The sequence below is a fragment of the Protopterus annectens genome, chromosome 3.part1 (genome assembly GCF_019279795.1).
Source record: "Protopterus annectens isolate FY-2018-M chromosome 3.part1, PAN1.0, whole genome shotgun sequence".
Lineage (NCBI taxonomy): Eukaryota > Metazoa > Chordata > Ceratodontiformes > Protopteridae > Protopterus > Protopterus annectens.
Genome location: NC_056732.1, coordinates 1,790,569,422 through 1,790,585,044, shown reverse-complemented (window position 1 = coordinate 1,790,585,044; position 15,623 = coordinate 1,790,569,422).

Genomic DNA, 15,623 nt, shown 5'->3' with positions numbered 1-15,623 from the left:
AGTGGAGGAGTATCTTTTCTTATTATATACTGGATGTTTGGATTTGTCCTTCAGTACCTTGACTGTGCATGATTTTCTTCTTTGTTATTTATAATCGGCTTGTCTCAGATGTCAGTGGCTGTTTAATATTGCTGCCAACGGTATGTTCTGATGTGCATATAAGTGATGTGTGTAACATGCTTAAGGGAAATAAGACACATAGCAGAATGGAAAAACACAGAAAAGAGTTGCACTTTGTAGAAGTTTGAGGCAGGGCAGCAAACTGCAACAGAAAAAAGAAACTCTGGCAAAGCTTCTACTGAGAGATTTATTTCAATGTAGTCAACCATTGTATTCTGTTCGTCACAGGAAGCTCACCTCCAGCAACGTAATCCTCCAGTATAAGCTACCTGCTATCCAAAATCAGGCAAGGAATGTACTCGGATAAGTAATATCATTGCATTAAGTTACACAAAAAGCATTATTACTGGCCTCTATGGCCTCTATAACAAGATATGTAGTTTGTTGCTAGCAGTTACCCAACTGATGTTATTTGTTGCTAACCAGGGCAGTTCAAGTGAGTTAATATTCGTTACAGCGGATACAGTTAGGAAAAAAAAGTACTACAATACAAACCAGTGAACAGTTTACAGTTATCTTAAGCATCACTTTAGCATGTGAAAAAAACAGAACTTCTATTTATTTATTTGCTTATCTATTTATTTACTGACTACTTAGGTTCATAGGTTTGTAGGTGCTTACTAGGCTAACGACCACAAGGGCCTTTTTAAGCCAAGCATGCATCCCAAATCTTTGATAAGTTCTGATACCCTTGATAAATGTAAGCATGAGCCTGGGAGATCAAACATTTACAGCTTACCTGTTTGCATTTGCACTTAAACAATTTCATAGATGAGCCCTTTTCATATGTGCTGACAACAATTTCATACATAATTTCATAGATGAACCCTTTTCAAATATGCAGACAACAATTTCATACATAATTTGGGTATTAACAAGTGGTGTCAGTGGTGCAACAAGTAGCACACTCACCTTTGGTACAGAAGTCTGTGGGTTCTATTCCCACATCAGGTAGACTGCTTGCTGATATTGCAGTACATTAGGGGAATACTGCATTCCTGAGTGTACTGCCCTTCATATCAGATATTAAACCAAGGCTCCATTTACTTGAATTGGTGGTAGCTCAGGTGGATGTAAAAGATCCCACAACACTTCTCAAAAAGATTAGGGCAAGTTCCCTGATGCCCTGACCAAATTTCCTATAAAAATACCTGCTTGCGTGTCCCCTGAAAAGAAGCTGTTATTCTAGTGGTACTAACCTCATAAAAAGGGATAAATAAATGGAAAGTCAACAGGTAAAGAAGTTGTTCTGAATAAAAATATAGATGAAATTAAAAAAAATCAAATAATAAAGAACAAATCAACAGCAAACATAATGCTGGTATTGGAGAACAGAGAAAACTGGACTTTAGACATCAGTTGTTGCAATGAAAAAAAAAAAAATTATCAAATTTGGAAAGTGACTAAATATATGAAAAGATGGCCAGTATCTGTTAAACATTTTGCAGACAGTTGCGATTTGTTTATTCACCTTTAAATGAGGAGAGTTGAGTGGTATACCTAACTGAAGATGGACAAAAGGACAAGAAATCCTGACAAGTGGTCCTGTTGTAGACGAAGCAAGGGCTTTCTAATGTAGCTGTTAAAATGTTTCATCAGTCAGCTCTGCTGGACTACAGCAGTAAAGCCCTGATTACAACCCAGATACCCCAGCCTGATACAACCCAGATACTCCAGCCTGATACAACCCAGATACCCCAGCCTGATAAAACCAAGATACCCCAGCTTGGTTAACAGCTTGCACATCTGCTGAAGCAGGTAATGATGAAGATGATGATGAATGATGAAGCACGTCCTGCTTTCCTTTTCCGGAAGGTACTGCTCCCTTCTGGTAATGCTGGAGTCTTGATAACAGAGGTGTTGCTTCAATGGGGACATACAGAAAAAGGACACATCACCACATAGGTGGGGACACTTTGTCATTGCACAGATTCACACCTCATAAGTGAAGCAGACCCAGCAGGTCGGAGGAAGGTTGGGCTCGTAAGCACTGTGAGCTGATGTAGGATGGCTACTCACCTGACCTCATTCCACTTGGAGGTGGACAACCTACAAATCCTGAGAGCTTACCAAAAGAGGGTTGTAGGCATCACTGGAAGTAAGGCTCTCCATGGAGCAGGTGAAACTGGTGGACCACAACAGTATGAGAACCACTGAGGATGGGAATATAGGGAAGTGACCGTAGAGGAGCCTGAAGTAAGCAGCATCGGGGGAGCAAAATTATCTCAAAAATATTTATATAAATGACAAAATAAGAATGTAAACACAGGCCTTCCAGTACCAGTGCCGAGGTAAATGGTACAATGTTAGGAGACTCTGTGTCACTTCTGTACATGTCATGCTACTTACAGGCTGCTGTCTCCAGCCTTCAGCGTTAATAGCCATCTTCATCTGGGATGGAGTGCAGCAAGGCACTTAAAAGCTTTCAAAGACACAGTCTCTCAGACAGACAGACACACACACACGCATGCAGGCACACACACACACACACACACACACACACACACACACACACACACACACACACACACACACACACACACACACACACACACACACACACACACACACACACACACACACACACACACACACACACACACACACACACACACACACACACACACACACACACACACACACACACACACACACACACACACACACACACACACACACACACACACACACACACACACACACACACACACACACACACACACACACACACACACACACACACACACACACACACACACACACACACACACACACACACACACACACACACACACACACACACACACAGACACACACACACACACACACACACACACACACACACACACACACACACACACACACACACACACACACACACACACACACACAAACACACACTTTCACTTGTACTTTCAAAAGGCTAATCTTGCTAGTTTTCATCTGCATGTATGTCTCCTATAAACAAACATTCTAAAACAAATCTGGACATAGTGGTGGCCTTACAAGATGACAGACGCTCTGAAAGTCAGACTGGTAATTCAGAATTACTGAAGGTTCTGGTACTACAGCATAAGGAGGTCAAGGACTTGTTTGTGTACCAGCTTGAACTGAACAAGACAGAGGCAGTGGCACAAGAGCACAATGTCAGGGTATTAACAAGACAGAGGCAGGGACACAAGAGCACGATGTCAGAGTATTAACAAGATAGAGGCAAGGGCACAAGAGCACGATGTCAGGGTATTAACAAGACAGAGGCAGGGGCAGAGGAGCACGATGTCAAGGTATTAACAAGACAGAGGCAGTGGCACAAGAGCACAATGTCAGGGTATTAACAAGACAGAGGCAGGGACACAAGAGCATGATGTCAAGGTATTAACAAGATAGAGGCAGGGGCACAAGAGCACGATGTCAGGGTATTAACAAGACAGAGGCAGGGGCAGAGGAGCACGATGTCAAGGTATTAACAAGACAGAGGCAGGGACACAAGAGCATGGTGTCAGGGTATTAACAAGACAGAGGCAGGGACACAAGAGCATGATGTCAAGGTATTAACAAGATAGAGGCAGGGGCACAAGAGCATGGTGTCAGGGTATTAACAAGACAGAGGCAGGGACACAAGAGCACAATGTCAGGGTATTAACAAGACAGAGGCAGGGACACAAGAGCACGGTGTCAGGGTATTAACAAGACAGAGGCAGGGACACAAGAGCACGATGTCAGGGTATTAACAAGACAGAGGCAGGGGCACAACAGCATGATGTCAGGGTATTAACAAGATAGAGGCAGGGGCACAACAGCATGATGTCAGGGTATTAAGACAGGGGCACAAGAGCACAATGTCAGGGTATTAACAAGACAGAGGCAGGGGGCACAAGAGCATGGTGTCAGGGTATTAACAAGACAGAGGCAGGGACACAAGAGCACAATGTCAGGGTATTAACAAGACAGAGGCCGAGACACAAGAGCATGATGTCAGGGTATTAACAAGACAGAGGCAGGGGCACAACAGCATGATGTCAGGGCATTAACAAGACAGAGGCAGGGGCACAACAGCTTGATATCAGGGTATTAACAAGACAGGGGCACAAAAGCACAATGTCAGGGTATTAACAAGACAGAGGCAGGGGCACAAGAGCACGATGTCAGGGTATTAACAAGACAGAGGCAGGGACACAAGAGCATGGTGTCAGGGTATTAACAAGACAGAGGCAGGTGCACAAGAGCATGATGTCAGGGTATTAACAAGACAGACACAAGAGCACAATGTCAGGGTATTAACAAGGTAGAGGCAGTGGCACAAGACCACAATGTCAGGGTATTAACAAGACAGAGGCAGGGGCACAAGAGCACGATGTCAGGGTATTAACAAGACAGAGGCACAAGAGCACTATGTCAGGGTATTAACAAGACAGAGGCAGAGGCACAAGAGCACGATGTCAGGGTATTAACAAGACAGAGGCAGGGTCATAAGAGCACGATGTCAGGGTATTAACAAGACAGAGGTAGGGGCACAAGAGCATGATGTCAGGGTATTAACAAGACTGGGGCACAAGAGCATGGTGTCAGGGTATTAACAAGACAGAGGCAGAGGGACAAGAGCACAATGTCAGGGTATTAACAAGACAGAGGCAGGGGCACAAGAGCATGATGTCAGGGTATTAACAAGACAGAGGCAGGGGCACAAGAGCACAATGTCAGGGTATTAACAAGACAGAGGCAGGGGCACAAGAGCACGATGTTGGGGTATTAACAAGACAGAGGCAGGGGCACAAGAGCACGATGTCAGGGTATTAACAAGACAGAGGCAGGGGCACAAGAGCACGATGTCAGGGTATTAACAAGACAGAGGCAGGGGCACAAGAGCACGATGTTAGGGTATTAACAAGGCAGGGGCACAAGAGTACAATGTCAGGGTATTAACAAGAGAGAGGCAGGGGCACAAGAGCACAATGTCAGGGTATTAACAAGACAGAGGCAGGGACAGAAGAGCACGATGTCAGGGTATTAACAAGACAGAGGCAGGGGCACAAGAGCACGATGTCAGGGTATTAACAAGACAGAGGTAGGGGCACAAGGGCATGATGTCAGGGTATTAACAAGACAGAGGCAGGGGCACAAGGGCACGATGTCAGAGTATTAACAAGACAGAGGCATGGACACAAGAGCATGATGTGAGGGTATTAACAAGACAGAGGCAGGGGCACAAGAGCACAATGTCAGGGTATTAACAAGACAGAGGCAGGGGCACAAGAACACAATGTCAGGGTATTAACAAGACAGAGGCAGGGGCACAAGAGCACGATGTCAGGGTATTAACAAGACAGAGGCAGGGGAACAAGAGCACAATGTCAGGGTATTAACAAGACAGAGGTAGGGGCACAAGAGCATGATGTCAGGGTATTAACAAGACAGAGGCAGGGGCACAAGAGCACGATGTCAGGGTATTAACAAGACAGGGGCACAAGAGCATGGTGTCAGGGTATTAACAAGACAGAGGCAGGGGCACAAGAGCACGAAGTCAGGGTATTAACAATACAGAGGCAGGGGCACAAGAGCATGAAGTCAGGGTATTAACAATACAGAGGCAGGGGCACAAGAGCACGATGTCAGGGTATTAAAAAGACAGAGACAGGGGCACAAGAGCACGGTGTCAGGGTATTAACAAGACAGAGGCCAGGGAACAAGAGCACAATGTCAGGGTATTAACAAGGCAGAGGCAGGGGCACAAGAGCACGATGTCAGGGTATTAACAAGACAGAGGCCAGGGAACAAGAGCACAATGTCAGGGTATTAACAAGGCAGAGGCAGGGGCACAAGAGCACAATGTCAGGGTATTAACAAGACAGAGGCAGGGGCACAAGAGAATGATGTCAGGGTATTAACAAGACAGAGGCAGGGGCATAACAGCATGATGTCAGGGTATTAACAAGACAGAGGCAGGGACACAAGAGCACAATGTCAGGGTATTAACAAGACAGAGGCAGGGGCACAAGAGCACAAAGTCAGGGTATTAACAAGACAGAGGCAGGGGCACAAGAGCACAAAGTCAGGGTATTAACAAGACAGAGGCAGGGGCACAAGAGCACGGTGTCAGGGTATTAACAAGACAGAGGCCAGGGAACAAGAGCACAATGTCAGGGTATTAACAAGACAGAGGCAGGGGCACAAGAGCACGATGTCAGGGTATTAACAAGACAGAGGCAGGGGCACAAGAGCATGATGTCAGGGTATTAACAAGACAGAGGCAGGGGCACAAGAGCATGATGTCAGGGTATTAACAAGACAGAGGCAGGGACACAAGAGCACAATGTCAGGGTATTAACAAGACAGAGGCAGGGACACAAGAGCACGGTGTCAGGGTATTAACAAGACAGAGGCAGGGGCACAAGAGCATGATGTCAGGGTATTAACAAGACAGAGGCAGGGGCACAAGAGCACAATGTCAGGGTATTAACAAGACAGAGGCAGGGGCACAAGAGCACAATGTCAGGGTATTAACATTAGTGCTTCAGAACAAATGCCTTGTTAACAAGGTACACTCCATTGTTAACGAAATCAATGACCTGGAGAACAGATTCAGAAGGTTTGCTCTCAGAATTTATGGTATCCTTGAGAAGACTAAAGTGAAGGATATTGTTACTTTCCTTCAAGTATGAATTCTGTAGAAGCTCCATAAAAATGTCTGGACTGTACTTAGAAAGGGCCCACACTGCAGTACCTGATGCCTCGCTAGTATCCATGCAGAAGACCTTTCTGGTCATACTAAGTTCTGTCTTTTTTTAATTTCTACAAGTCTTTTGGGCTTCTAATACTATGACAGGAATGGACCCCGTTCCTAAGTTAAAGTATGATTAAAGTTCATGAAATTGGTATTATTTCCATCTTTGATGTTAGCCAGAAGTGCTCTTCACAGCACCCACAATGTTCTCAGTAATGACTCCTGCAATTCATATGGAGTTTCACATATTGGTAACATATCTAAGTATACTTGTAAATTATTTTTTATGAGACCTGTTGTTCCTACTACTATAGGAACTGTCTGAGTAACCTTCTTCCGCATTTCTCTCATTTCAGCCTGTAAATCCTGGTATTTTATTACTTTGTGTCTCTCTGTATGTAAGACACTATAGTCACTGGGTGTAGCAATTTCAGTGATCAGTGCTACTTTTGTCTTCTTTTCTCAGACTGCTATATCTGGTTTTCTCACATCTACTTTTATAACTGTTGGTAATGGGTGATCGAATGTTTTGTAGACTTCATAATTTACTATGACGTTTGTGGCTCGTGTTTCCAGTGTTTTTCAGCTGCTTCACTATTATAATGTTGGCACAATCCCCAGTGCAACAGTCTTACCATATTATTATTAGACCTTTCAGTGTACAGTTCTTCTGTCATTAATATATCACAACCAGCAACAAGATATGAGACTGCTTCCAATTCTAAAAAAAGCCCACATAGTGGTGTTCTCAAAATTAAGGCAAAAGCCCCAAGTAAGGCAGTCCACAAAGCAGCCCACAAATTCCAAAGTGAAAACTTTAATAATAAAGTAATAACATCAAGAAACGGTCAAGAGCTTTCATGCTAATACATTGGACTTCATCAGAATCATTTCCAAAATGTGCATATATCTTAAATAGCTTAAAATAATCATAGGACTTTAATTAAAAGTGGTTCTCATTTTTAAAGGTGTACCCACCATAAAATGATAGAAGGATAAAAACAAACAACAGTTCAAAATTAATAACAAGAACTATAACTCATAGTGGCATTCAACCTAAGCTGCTACCTAAGCTCGCATTCTTCCACTCTATTCTCCCAAAACCTCTCTTTTCATCCTCCCTAACTCTTTCCAGTATACCAAATAAGAACGTATTGCCCTAACCACAGTACTTAATATGTGATTATTTTAAACTATTTAAGAGGTCTTTATATTTTAGAAATGGTTCTGATGAAGTCCAATATATTACGGATGAAAGCGCTTGAATGTCTCTTGATGCTATTACTTTATTATTAAAGTTTTGTACTTTGGAACTCGTGGACTGCTTTGTGAATTGCCTTAATTGGTCTTTTGCCTGAAATTTGCAAACACCCCTTTGTGGGCTTTTTATTTTTATTGGTTGGTTGTTTTGCTGCATGGTTACATGTTGTTTGTGCTGTTTTTTACTGTTTCCAGTTCTGTTTTACAAAACCTACATTTGTCTGTTTCTCCCTCATGTTCAGTGGACTTTGTAAACCAATGTGTATGTAGTCCACAGTCTTGGGCTACCAATAATGACCTTTCATTTTTTGGTTTAAATTCCCCTCCCCTTAACCATTCCTGCATTCAGCCCTGATAAACATGAGTTTGTTCTAACAGTTTTCTGTACTTGCAACTATATTTATGCAATCCTCACATTTTGTGCCTTCTCGTCTGATCCTTCACTTTATATTCCTTGTTTTGTTTTTTGGCACATTCAGTTGCTGCCTAATTTTTATCTACTTTTGGTTTGATTTCCATTCCCACTTGACACTGATATCCTTCTGCTAAACTAAGCGTGGAAGTCATATTAGACTTATTCTCCTCATGTTTTAAAAGTTTCACTATGTTATATTATATGTTTCAAGAATATCTAGGACAAAAAACTTAAACTCCTGTAATGTACATTAAAAATAATGAAGGTTACTCAGAGGTGTGTTATCTGTATTACACAAATTACTTGATTTTGTGGTCCTTAAAGCTGATATTGTAAACAGAAAACAAAATAATCTGCAACCAACAACATTTGATGAGGTTGAAAGATAAATATCCATTATGCCTTAGAGAATCTATATCAAATTGAGTATTTAAAACCTCTTTTGACAAGTTTATTAGTACTAAAATATATCCAACTAAGTAATCTGACAGCAAGCCCCTTAAAGGTCGTTAAGGGATTCAAGTTGATTAACAAGCTATGAAGGCACAGCATACAGAAAGAATTCATCAAACTGGAAGGCTCTGGACATTTCTGTAGCGTCCTAAGTGTACTGAACATTTTCTATTAAAAACGTCATCCTAGCAAACTCAATGTTATGGAGCTATGAGTAGAATACATTTAACAGATATGAGATGAGAAATCATGCACTCTGATAAGAGAGAAAAATAGGAAAAAAACAGAGCGTGCCTGTGGTTTCTGCTGTACAGCTCTAGATCTGAGGTTTATTTCTGCCCTGCAGTTGCCTTCTGCATGCAATTTATATGTTCACATCATGAGCACATATTTTTCTCTGATTATTTATTTCATCAAACATCTCAATACCTCTTATTTATTTGTTTGTTTATTTATTTATTTATTAGCACTTGTTGATAGGAAATCCTGACTAGGAGTAAGTAGAAATACCCCTTAAATGCTCCTTTTATTGCTTAGAAAGTGACTTCTAATGTATAAAAGGGTTACAGTGAACCACATAATGCATCTGGTTAACAAGCAATTACAAATTAATTTAAAAAAAAAATAAAATTGTGCTGTATAAAAAATGTCTGATGTGTAACACTGCTATGGGTTTATTTACATCCCAAAATGGCATTATATACATAGTAATACTTACAATATGAAATATGGAAAATATTTATATTTTAGTAGTTTTTCAAAGGATGCATAGCTTATTTTACAGTATGTTTATTCGGGTTTACCTGATAACACCGACACGCCAAAACACCGACAACGAAATAACCGACAAGAAAAAAACAAAAAAAAACCAAGTTCAAAAACACGAAACTTCACATGCCCGACAAACCAAAATCCCGACAATCAACAAAACAAACACCTTTCCTGAAAAACTACACACACAATACAAGCACACCAAAAACCTTACAAACCTACACTAAACCTTCTATACACAACTATCTATGCACTAACCTTAACCCAAACCCTAACCCTAAGGACCGTCACTATCGCACACTTACCTTACAAGCACCCTAACCCTAACTCACTTAATCCGCCCCTAACCCTCAAGTCAGTCACTATCACACACTTAACTTACCTGCACCCTAACCCTAACTCACTTAACCTGCCCCTAAACCTAAACACCGTCACTATCGCACACTTACCTGACCCACACCCTACCCTAATGTCCGTCACTATCACACACTTACCTTATCCACACCCTGACCCAACGTCTGTCCCTATCGCACACTTACCTTAACATGTCAGTGTTCTCAGCGTCAGGATTCTCAACTGTCGGTCTTCTCCGTTGTCGATCTTCCGGTGTCGGTGTTCTCATTGTCGGCATTCTGTGATTTCGGCGTTTTCAGGTAGACCCGTTTATTCAGCTTAAACTAATGTCCTACTTTCTGAAATTCCTAATGAACTCCTAGTAAATTACTACTATCTGGCTAGAAATATAAAAATATATGTCCATCTTAATTATCTGGGGTGATAAGACAAATGGTGTTAAATGTGTTCTCACTTACGGTAACCCTGGGAAGAATGCTTTAATAGTCAATGGATGTCACAGAGTTAAAAAAGAGGCAACACAATGGTGCTATGATTAGCAATGATTGTTTTAAACATATCAGGCTGTTTCCAAAATGGCAGGAGGAGAGGGCAAAGCGATAGTTCATAAACTTACAAGGGGTAATTTAGGATTACAACTGTTTGATGTTTTTGTCAATCAAGGCTCTGACATTTCATGAAATAACTACATAGTCACTTTTGTACAGCAGAATGTTACAGTAAGGATGTGTTTTATACATAAATACTTTCCAAGGTGATGACACTCCTAGTAAATGAAATATCATGTTGTTACCAATAATTCTACATACAGCAGCCTGATGTTCTTATCTTTGTTGTAAACTCTATAGCTTTAACTGTTAGTATGTTTTGATTTAGTCGTGCCATGAGTCTCATACACTGTCACACTGTTAAACGTTTAACACAAATTATATGCATCCAATGCTTCTTTCAGCTTTTGCTGCTTTTTGTAAATCCTAAATGCCGATTTTTGTTGATATTAACCAGTTTTACTACCAAATTTATTTATTTTGCATTTAAAAATACTTACCACCAAAGCTTTCTTCATAGTGTTCAGACACATCTAAAGCACAGACATCCCTGACTCTTTGCAAATGATCAGAGAGGCAGCCTGCAAAAATAATAAAGCTGAGCAATTAATCAAACCCTGTATAGATAATGTTGTAATGTTAATAAAAAACAAATTTATTTTGTTAAAATGAGCTTTTCTCAGCAATGTTCTATAAAGCCATAAAAGCTGCTGTGACCCAGTGATCATATTCATCATATAAAACCACAACGACAATCATATCCATCATATAAAACCACAACGGCAATGCCAATAACTGTCATTTGTTTAAAGACACGGACATACAAACGTAAAGCCCAGAGAGACTGCAAAAGACTCAAAAAAATGCACAGACCATCCAAGGACACACTGCCAATTTTATTTCCACATTAATGTATGTCCTTAGATGGTCAATGCATTTTGTGAGTCCTGTGAAGTATCTTTGGGGTTTTGTGTGTGTGTGTGTGTGTATGTGTTGTTTATATATAAAAAACAAGTGATCTTTGTGGTATCCCTGAAGTCTCAAACAACCCACTAAAGAACTATAGTGGGTCCAAAAACAAAACAATGTAAGAAAATTCTCTGTGTGGAAGATATACCTAGTTAATCACTGTATATTAATCAGATCCAAAAATGATAGTAGAAATAGCGAACTTAAACTCAAGCGATCTTTGTTAACAATAGGCTACGGAAATAGAATATGATTTTTAGAACGGATTCTTTTGCAAAGTGTATATGTATATATTTATATATATTTTTAGACTGCCAAATGATCTAAGGTTTATATATTTCCATCCATGTAGTATATTGTCTTTGATAAAATCACAGACTTAATAATCTGGTTAAATAAGAGGTACCACATCATTATAAATTTTACTTAAACTATATAAAGGTTATATTATTATGACAGCTACTAAGTAGGGCAAGACCAGCTCGAATGTCACACTGATGGGGGAAGGGATGTGAATTTAACATGTGTACCAATAACACTTTGTTTTACAGCACAATAAACCAGTCCCTTGCCTGGTAAAAAGTATATATATATAGTTAAAAAGCTTGTGAGGAAACTATTACTCTGTTATTTTTGTTTTACTTGGATCTCTTGTCTGTCTACTTAATAAAGGATTTTCAACTGGAAACAGACTGCCTACCTTGCTTGGATTACTTTTGAATACTTAGTAATTCTGAACAGTATTTCAAATTATATATGTTTTATTATTTTTTGACTTAGGATGAGTTTAAATGTGTTATTTCTACTACCATTATCTGATCTAATTAATATACAGTAATTACCTAGATATATCTTCCACACAGAGAAGTTTCTTACACTGTTTTGTTGTCATATATATATATATATATATATATATATATATATATATATATATATATGTATACACACACACACACACACACACACACACACACATATATATATATATATATATATATATATATATATATATATATATATATAAAGTCTTCTGAAAAAGACCAAAGACCCAAATGCCAATATGCATAACATTGACTACAAAACATCAACAAAGCAAACAACATGCTGCTATGAACGAGCTGAGCATTGACCTAGTCACATAGAAAATGAAGTCGAAAAAGATAGAAAAATATTATTTTTATAGGAGGGAAGCGTCCTGTACCCTCCCCCATCTTCTTATTCTTTTGGCTTTTCCTGGTTAGGGGTCACCCAGCAGATCACCTGTCCATGCTCTTTTTTAGTTTTAAATTTCGCATTTTTCTTTTAATATGGGGGTTTTAACCTTTTCAAATCTTTTGGGAGAACATAAAAGTGGATTTCTTCATTCGGAGAAAATTTTTTAAAACTTTTGAAAAATTTTGGGGAAAAAGTATTTCATATAGGAGTGAAATTTTGATGGAAAAAAATTACACATTCGTTAGGGGGCCCTGTTTTTACTAATGAGGGCTCTAATATAATGTATATTCTAATATCCGTTTAAGATTTGGACTGTTTCTATACATAAAGTGAGGTTTGTCTCCTACAATCAACTTAATATTTGGGTCCATGATTAAAATCTTCCAATTATTATGGAAAACTTCCTTTATATTATTTGTATTACTGGTATAGTTTATAGTTATGGCCACAAATTTTGTTTGAGTGGTCATAGCTTCTCTTTTTCTAGTCTTAATAGGTTTATTTTCTGTCTGTATGTTTCCTATGATATTATGTTTGATGTTACTAACTAGATTTGAGTCATAACCTCTTTCATTAAAAAGTTGTTCTAGACGATCTGCTTCAGAATACAGATCATCAATGTCCTTGCAGAGTCTAGTTAACCTGATAAACTGACTTTTAATTATACCAGGGAAGATGTACCTTGGATGCATACTATTGAAGGTAAGGAGGGTATTCCTCCAGGTTGGCTTTCTATAAAGTGTTGATGCAATGGAGCCATCATCTGTAATGCTTAGTGTTGTATCTAAAAAATTAACCTTTACATGAGAGCATTCCATGGTAAATTTAAGGAAGGTCGATGTAGTTTCTAAATATGCTAAAAAGTCCTTAAAGTCAGTCTTAGTACCCTCCCAGATGATAAAAAATATCATCCACAAAGCGTTTATAGACCTTTATTTTAGAGAAAGAGGGGTGGTGAAATAGGCAACTCCGTTCCCAACTTAAGACAACCAAGTTGGCATACGTATTGGCACATGGAGTGCCCATTGCCACCCCCCATTTTTGTAAATAATAATTATCTAGGAACATAAAGGCATTATTATTAAGAACTAAATCTAACAATTAGCCTATCAGCAGTTGCCTATCATTGGTAAAGGACGTCTCCTTTAATAATAATTCTCTTACCGCTTCAATGCCTAGGTCATTAGGTATGGACGTGAAAAGGTTCTTCACGTCTAAAGTGATCAAAAGGTATTCGTGTTCATTAAGGGCTAAATGTACATCTGATAAATAATCAAGCAGTTGATACGTATCTTTTAAAATAGATGCAAAAGAATCGACAACGGGTCTAAGTAAAAACTCAATTAAAGAAGAGATGTTAGCAGTAACCCAGTTATCCCCCGAGACTATAGGTCTTAGTGGTATGGGGTACTGGTTCTTGTGAATTTTAGGTAATCCCTTAATTATTGGTATAGTGGGATTATCAATAAGCAGATAATTATACATTTCTTCACTGACTTGTCTACACATTAAAAGATCATATAAAACATCATGTACATTTTTAATTATTCTATTAATATCACATATCGTCATTTTGATGTATGTTGTATCATCATCAAGCATTGAATGCATATTCATATTATAATCAGTGGTATCTAAAATAACCACCCCCACCACCTTTGTCAGCTGGTTTGATGGTAATTTCATTGCAATTACTCAAATGCTTTAATGAAGTGAATTCTTCCGAAGTGAGATTATAAAAACTTGGTTTTATCCTGGTTGAAAATAATTTATAAAAATCTTGTTCACATAAATTTAAAAAACATTCAATGTTATATGTAAATGGAGGCATGAAAGTGCTTTTGCGTTTAAAAGTGGTTTTCACAGTGGCATTAGTAGAGTCAACTTTATCTTTAAAAAACAATTTCAGAGCTACTTGTCTACAAAACAGTGTGAGGTCAATAAGTACCTGACTAATGGTGTCAGGGCAAGCTGGAATAAAATTAAGTCCTCGATTCAATAATGAAATGTCAGCATCAGAAAAAGAAAAACCAGAATAATTATATAATAGTTCAGTCACATTCTTGTTCTTCTTATTGGGTTGTAATTTTCTCTTGAAAGTTTCCTTTTCCTTGGTCCTCGACTCGTTGATCGGCCTCTGTTGTAAAAAAAGTGGAAGAGGAAGGACAGGAAGGGTTGTCAGAACGTGAATCCTTCGGTCTAGCTCCTAAATTACTGGATAAATGTTTCAGTGCTTGTTGATTGGGAGGGGGCGTGTCAGACACAGTAGAAAATGTAACATTAACCCCCTCCAAGGAAGAAGCTGGTAATAATTCATTGTTAGCTAAAATGTCATTCGTACTATGAACAGACTTGACCGTAGCAGATGAAGTATTGTTAGATAAATCATTAGGTGGTAAATGATTCACATTGTCAGTGTTGCTATTTAGATTCTGAGCAACTGTATTGCGTTCCGGCCATACAAATATTTGCCGAGATGCAAAATCATTAAAATCTCTTTGCAATTTACGTAACTTTGTTGTTTTTAGCCTTTCACTAAAAGCGTTAACCTGAAGGCAAATGTTGCGCATTCTCTTAACACAATATTCTGTTTTAAAACGGTCATTCAAGTCTTTAAAAGTGAGATCAATTTTATTACGCAGTTCAGTTTCTATTGGATTAAAGTACTCAAGCAATAACTTAATGTACCTGTATCCAAGGTCAATGTTGAGGTCCTGCCATTTCTTAAGGAGTATCGGATGTGTCTCTCCATAGGTCGGCATGCAGAGGACCCTCATCCCCCTAATTTTTATTATTC